The sequence below is a fragment of the Pterocles gutturalis genome, unplaced genomic scaffold (genome assembly GCF_000699245.1).
Source record: "Pterocles gutturalis isolate BGI_N339 unplaced genomic scaffold, ASM69924v1 scaffold28071, whole genome shotgun sequence".
In the NCBI taxonomy this organism is placed as follows: domain Eukaryota; kingdom Metazoa; phylum Chordata; class Aves; order Pterocliformes; family Pteroclidae; genus Pterocles; species Pterocles gutturalis.
Window position 1 is genome coordinate 1 of NW_010103846.1, and position 7,334 is coordinate 7,334.

General features: G+C 54.2%; 1 protein-coding gene across 1 annotated transcript in view; it reads right to left on the reverse strand.

Annotated features, from left to right (window-relative positions):
• Positions 1 to 4,758: 4,758 nt before the first annotated feature.
• The window catches only part of CSNK2A2 (casein kinase 2, alpha prime polypeptide), a 6,792-nt gene continuing 4,216 nt past the window's right edge, over positions 4,759 to 7,334 (reverse strand). The window contains exon 7 of the mRNA XM_010086870.1: positions 4,759 to 4,825. The gene's annotated coding sequence lies outside the window, so the exon portion shown is untranslated. The remainder of the gene's footprint in view (positions 4,826 to 7,334) is intronic.

Below are 7,334 nucleotides of genomic sequence, written 5' to 3' on the forward strand. Positions count from 1 at the left end.
GCTGGCTGGGGTCAGAGAAGCCTGTGGACATCCAGCCCCCGCCAACAGCTGGGGACCCAGCTCAGTGCGTGCGGTACCAAAAGCCAAGCACGAATATATTTGCTCAAGCCAAAACGGTGCCTCTGCCCTTTGCCGGTACCGCTCAGTGAAACCTTCTGCAACCAGGATTCACATGACTGCTTGCCCAGGAGCACACAGGTGGGCAGAGCCCCATCCCTGCTGCCCAGCTGCCAAGGGACCATTTGTTTGTCCAGGAAATCTCTGTGGCACAGGAATATGAGCTAAAGCCAGTTCATCTCCATACAATCACAGAATCATTAAGGCTGGAAAAGACCTCAAGGATCATCAAGTCCAACCATCAACCCAACACCACCCAACCCACTAACCCATGTCCCGAAGCACCACATCTACACGTTTCTTGACCCCCTCCAGGGATGGTGACTCCACCACTGCCCTGGGCAGCCTGTTCCAATGCCTCATCACTCTTGCAGTGAGGAAATTCTTTCTAATATCCAACCTAAACCTACAGGGGCACAATCCTGCCCTGCTCCTGCTGGCCACACTATTGCTGATGCAGGCCAGGATGCCGTTGGCCTTCTTGGCCACCTGGGCACACTGCTGGCTCCTGTTCAGCCGGCTGTTGACCAGCACCCCCAGCTCCCTCTCTGCTGGGCAGCTTTCCAGCCACTCTCCCCCGAGCCTGTAGCGTTGCAGGGGGTTGTTGTGACCAAAGTGCAGGACCCGGCACTTGGCTTTATTGAACCTCATCCAGTGGCCTCAGCCCATGGGTCCAGCCTGTCCAGATCCCTCTGCAGAGCCTCCCGACCCTCTAGGAGGTCAACACACCCGCTCAGTTTGGTGTCATCAGCAAACTGACGGAGGGAGCACTCCATCCCCTCATCCAGGTCATTGATAAAGATGTTAAACAGGATAGACCCAAAACCGATCCCCAGCAGCCCTTACCCGAGCACGAAGCAGCAGTGCAGGCTCTATGACCCTACACTTCCATGCTCTTCACTTACGCCTTTTAAATTGCTATTGTTTCCAGTGAAAAGCTTTATCTGTTGGAGTATGTTCATCTGCATGCTCGCAAACAACTGTGCCAGCAACAACCCTTGTCTCTTCCTCTGTGACTAACAAGGAATTTGGGTTTTTTTCCTTTTTGTGAGCTGGGATAGGATGCAGTACCTTGACAATTATAAGGTGGGGACTGATGTCCAGCTTTACTGGTGGGAAAGTGCTTTCAGGTGTACACAGGGCCTTGCACAGCTGAAGGGGCTTAACAGGAACAGCTTGGGCTAGAAATGACATTTTTAAACTGAACTGGATTACATTTCTTCCTGCTGTAATAACACCCGTAGCATCTGTTTTCAATGTACAGGCACTAAATGGCATCAAAACTACCGTCCTGCATCAGCTTTATGGTCCTGCCAGCCCCCGTGCAGCTCTTGTTGCCAACTAATGCCCCATCCAAATCTAACTAATCATTTAATTAACCTAATCTAACTAATGCCCCGTCCAGATCTCACTGACAACCACAATGTCGCCTGCAAGTTGTGCATCTCTGCCTGGGGCTCCGAATGCTCCGGCCGTCCCAACCCAGGGTCCCTTCCAGCGCCCGGCTGAGCAGCACCTTCTCCTTTGGTGACCACAGACAAGTGGAGCACACAAGAAGCATGGCACTGTTTAGAAATTATGGGCTATATTTAGTCAGCGGGTTAGACCACACTTTAAATTGCACGATTAAATAACTTGTTCCCTTCATCAGATGGTAAGGGACAACTGGGACAAATATCCCGCTGCCATTCCTGAGCAGCCTGCTCATTCGCACGCTCTCCGCTTACTGCTTGAACGTCGTGTTTTGCTGTAAGCAATGTACAGGGCAGTATGTTGTGGTTTCAAATTGTCCCTATTTCTCAATTAATTTTAATGAAAAATAATCCCCATTGTCTCTCCTCCTTCCCAGGGCGTGTGCAAGCTGAAGGAGGGAGCAGAGAACCTGATGAGACATTCACACGTTCGTAATCGAGGTCTCTGGGAGATTTATTCCAACGAGCCTCACCCACTGTTAACCACCTGCAATAGCGCTGGGAAGATGTGGCATGTTACATCACCCCCATTCCCAGTTGGCAGGGTGTATTTTGGGGAGCGGGTGGAGGAAAAGGCTCCTTCTAAGAAAATAATCTGGCTGAAGAAATGAGCAGAGATTGCCTGCTCCAGAAATAACTGCCCAGGAAAGCATCTCCTGCCCTTCAGAGCTCTCAGCAATCCCATTCCTTCAGAGGAAGAAGATCTTCAGGAAGCTCCTGGAACGTGGCTCCTCTGCAGTTCCACATTGCTGGGTGCAGTGACTAGAGCAAAGCGTGGCAGCTCTCTCCAGCATCATCAAGTCTGTGCTTGCCTTGGAGCGCAGAGTCTGGGAGATCCCAACCTGGATCCCAACCTCTTGGCTTGAGCCGCCGCTCGGGGCTGGCTGCGTGGCCCGTCGGAAAGGGCAGCGCTGGGACCAGTAAAACCAGAACTGCATTCAGTCGGCACCTTTGAGAACCAAAAAGCCTTCCCTGCACGTCAAAAATGAGAACAAAGCAATCATTCTGTAAGCTGTGTGAGATCCTGGGATTTGTCCAGATGACTCCAGGCGTCTCTCCCAGCCCGGGTTTTCCTAGGGAAGCAAGACTGGATGAGGGGCAGCTGGAATGAGGAAACCAAAAAGGGAACCGGCTGGAGATCCATCACCGCCACATGCAAGGGGAGGTAAGGTGCACAAGTGGCTCTGGGTGCTGAAGAAGCCTGTACAAAGGCTTTGGACCTCACGCTCACTGAAGTCCAAGCAGTGCAGAAGGAGGAGGAGGAGGAGGAGGAGGCTGGGCTGCTGCTGAGCAAGGGATCAGAAGAGAGCAGGGGTGGGTGTGGACAGCAGTGGGCGCAGGAGGAGGCAGTGCCAGAGTGCGCTGGAGCTCTTTGCCAGAGAAAGCTAAGGAAGCAGGACACACTGCCTCGGTGGGACCACCACACAACGGATGTCACAGCGGAGCAAGAGGCAAGAATGAACAAAACCTTCCTGACTCTGGACAAACTGGAGACAAAAAAAAAAAAAAAACCAGGCAGGAAAGGAGGAGTGTATTTCTGATGAGCAACGGTTAAAAAAAGAGTCATTAGGAGCATCCTTTAGAGACAAGGTGGTGACTTGGAGAGGACCTGCGCTGCAGCAGGTGGGAGCATGAGCCAGCAGTGTCAGGAGAGGTATGGATGAGGTAGAAACAGCACTTGAACTTGCCACCATGCTGCAGGGACCTCAGTTCAGCGCATGCTCACGGTGCTGCTTCTGCCCAGCACGTGTGGACCTCAACCGGACTCCGCCATGGGCTCTTCCCTGCAGGGACATGCTCTGATCTACACCAGGCAAAAACTGAGTCTTGCTGAATTTAGGCACCTGAGATCAGCATGGTCCTGGATACAACAGGGCTGTGCTCACACCCTGCCTTGGGAACGCACCGAGCCCCGCAGCACCAGCAGCTTGAACTTACCTGATGTCCGTGTCCACATCTGGCCCCACATCAGCACGCCTCCAGCTGTGATGCACGAGGATGGGGTGGGCAAATTTCCACCTGTACCACGCAAGGGCTTTGCGTGAGGAATCACTCCTGCATTTGCACTTCGGCCGCTGCCCAGGGCTGGGTGGGAGCAGCACGGCGTGGTTCTGCGCTGCAGGAGCCCACGGCTCGCCTCACCCCAGCTCCCCACCCTGGGAACCCACAACAGGTCTGTGCTTCCCAGTCTCAGAGGTACCCTTCGCCTGGGTTGCTGCAGTATAGGGGAAAAACACATGGGGAGTGAAGGAATGGGGCAACGGAAGAGAAGAGCCCGTGTACAGCCATAGAGGCCAGCTGGAGGATTTTAGACCAGAGTTTCAAGTGGCCTGTTAACACTGGAGAGCAGAGCACAGCTTGGACAGCCACCAGCATCGCAGCCAGGCTCTCCCAAGGGCAAGCACCACGTCCGTAGAGGAACTCCTGCGGCGCAGAGACCCACAGGCAGAGCTCCAAGCTCAGGGCTTTGCAGGGATGGTGCTGGGGAGGAGGAAACTCCTGACCCAGGAAAGAGGACGAGGTGGGAGCTCCTGAGGTGCAGAGGCAGAGCTGTGCCTGAGCCCCACAGGCTGGGAAACGCAGGTCCCAGCGTTAGCACTGAGGCCACCAGCCAGGCAGGCACCTCCAGAAGAGCAGCAAGGCCTAAGGAGGGACACCCCCAAAGGTGGCAAGTGGGTCCTTTGCCCATGGTAATTTTGGACTAGTTCCTCCTTCTGTCCTCGCCCAGCCTGGCCGAGCTGGGCACAGGGAACGGCTCCTGCTGCCAGCGTTCTCCGCTGCGGCTGGTCCTGCCCTGCAGCTCCCTCCCCACCAAATACTCCTCATACACTTCTTTTAAAACTTTTATTCAACAATATAGAATTCTTTGAATTATAATATAGAAGTATCTGTCGTGATACTACAGCCCCTGCCACCCCCACACCCCAGCCGAGGCGGGCGTCAGAGGCTGGAGGGGGACGGGCTGGAGCGGAGGAAGGAACAACTAACCAACAACTGCTTTGCACGCCCTGCACGGTTTTTTCCATGCTTTCTGGGTCAGAAAGAGCTCAACAAGGAACCAAAGGCAGAAGAACCTTTAACGCTTGGAGGGAAGGGCTGTCCGGCCAGGAGTAGCGCCCAGCTCTCAGCCCTGCCCGCGCCGCGCAGGCTGCCCGCTGCCGCTCTACACGCGCCAAGAGGAGGTTTGACTCCATTCTCGTTCTGCTTATGGAAAATTGGGAGCAACAGCATCAGACCTGTGGAGAGACGGGAGGAGGGAAGTGAGCGTTGCAGGGCGCTGCCAGCTCCCTGCAGAGCTCCTCTGGCCCCTGGTGACGAGGAGATGGCTGGGCTCACTGCCCCACGTCCTGCCACCCTGGTCCCAGCCCAGCCGCACCCGCTGTGCCCCTCGGGCTGCAGGGACCGCAGGGGATCCTCAGCCTGCTTTGGACGGAGGGGCAGGGGAGAAGGGAAGGCAGGGTCCAGAAAGGCACAGTCCAGAAAAGCAGCACTTTCACAAGCAGCCAGACACAAGTTTGGACATTTTCTCCCCAACCTCCTGTGTTGTCTCCCTCCACTGCCACAAACATCTCCTCCAGCCCTGCTAAAGGCTCCTGTCATGCCACAGCACACTTGCAACAGGCATGGACATGGGGGAAGTTGCTTACCACATCCCTCTCCTACCGTGTCCCTCAACGGCTGCCGTGGTTCTGGTTTTGAGCCAAACCTGCTGCTCTGCCTCTGCTAGAAAGCTGGGGCCAGGCCAGCTGAAAGGCCAGAACGTGCACCAGGACTCTCCCAACTTTCTCCACTAGAAAGCATATGAAGATGCACGTTCCCCACTCTCCTCCCTTCCTAAGGGAGGCTCTTCTCCAGCTCCCAGCTGTCCCTGCAGGCAGGATGGCATTTTGCTAAGGTCTGGAGAACAGCAGGGTTTCCTGCTCCGAGTGCTGGAGGGACCCATGAGGACAGAGACGAACTGGCCCAAGCTGCAGCCAAGCATCCACACTGATCAGGAGACTCCACACCCTCCTGACTCCCAGGCTCTGCTTGCTCAGCTGCCGTGTTTTCCTCCAAGATGAATCTGTCACAGCTCATCCTGCCCTAGAGCTGGGGAAGGGATGTGGGGAGATACGGAGCAGGTTCTTCCAGCCTTGCTGGTTACTGCAACCAGGGAAAGCCATCTACTCATCTCACTTGCTGGGAAGAGCATCTCTCTTCCTCTGCTTGAGGGTACCAGGAAAGAATTTCTGACTCAGGTTTACAGAACTCGAAGCACCACCTTGAAACTCCACCATCGGGTTTGGACACTGTCAAGTACTTGCATACAACCATCAACATTTTCCACCTATCAACATTCCCACACTGAGCTCATTCTTCTCCCCCACGCCTCTTCTGCCTTGGCTCTCCAGACCCTAGGAATGCCAACACACAAGAGCTGGAAAACGGGCACATTTCCCTCAGAGCAACTTGGACAGGCCATGAGAAACATCCCCTCCTGCTTCTGCTCAATGGAGCAATTCAATACTGTTTAAAATCAGTTCAGAAAGTGGTGTTCAAACCCCAAACCAGCACGGCTTCAGAGCACAAGAAACTCCCCTGCCTCTCAGGCCAGGCAGCCCATAAGTCAGGCAGACAGAAACCCAGAGAGGGCTGGAAACCCTCGCCCAAGCCTTCAGCAGCATCTGCAGGAGAGTTTAACGTTAGCAACAGCAGCACCTCCACCCACACTCCTCAGTCCGGACACTGATCACTGAGCTTATGCACCAGCTGCATCCCAGGGTGGGAAGAAAGAAGAGCTCCTGCCGGCTCAGCACGTCTTTAGAAGAGGCATCTGCCCAGGCTGAGAGGAGACAAGCATGGGGGTAGTGCAGGTGGAGAACCCCCAGCTTCCAGCCACGCATCAGTGACTTCTTGTCTGACCAGCCGTGTAACAGACGGGCTGCGACCGCTGCCTCGGGCACCCGCTGCTGAGTCCAACGAATCACAACAGCCGACTCCCACGCTGTACCCCAAACCTTCCACCGCCTCTGTGGCCCCAGGCAAGCGGAGACAATCTGCCAAGGTGAAACTCCCAGTGCTGACAGAACGAAGAACTGCAACCACAGACTAAGAGATCCCAAGAGACTCAGACAAGATGGGCTGGAAGAGCCAACCTGACCTCCTCCAGCTCTCACTCTTCGGGCTATCCCATAGACTGGAGACGGCAGACGTTCAGATGTATAGATATTTATTGGATTCAGTGAATTATACAAATGGATTGACCTGCTATCGATGCCAATAGAACTTTATTGGAATATGGAATGTAAACAGATGTTTCAAATAGAAACATTGCAACCTTATAAAAAAATTAACTATTTCAACAATGCCGCAGAAGGAAATTCTGTGTTTAGGTGCTGGTGGGAAAACACTATCTCCAGCTTCTAGGTTTGAATGTCACCAGAACCACTTGATGAAGTTACACACAGAACAAGTAGAGGAGGCAACTGTGAATTGTGGGGTTATAAAGCCATCGAGGGATCTGATGAAAGAACCCACAAGATGAACCCCCCACCCCCCACAACAGGATTCGGCACCCCGGAATTCAACACATGGCTGACTTTGTTAAAAGAAAAAAAAAATCTACATGGGATCCCAAGTCCTGGATCAGTAGCTGCACAGCGCCCTCCCCAAAAAGACCACGCTGCTCTTTGCTGATCCTTCCCCCTCCCCGTGATCTCCTCGCGGGCCTCCTCTGCACTCCTCCATGCTGCGGTGCCGGATTGA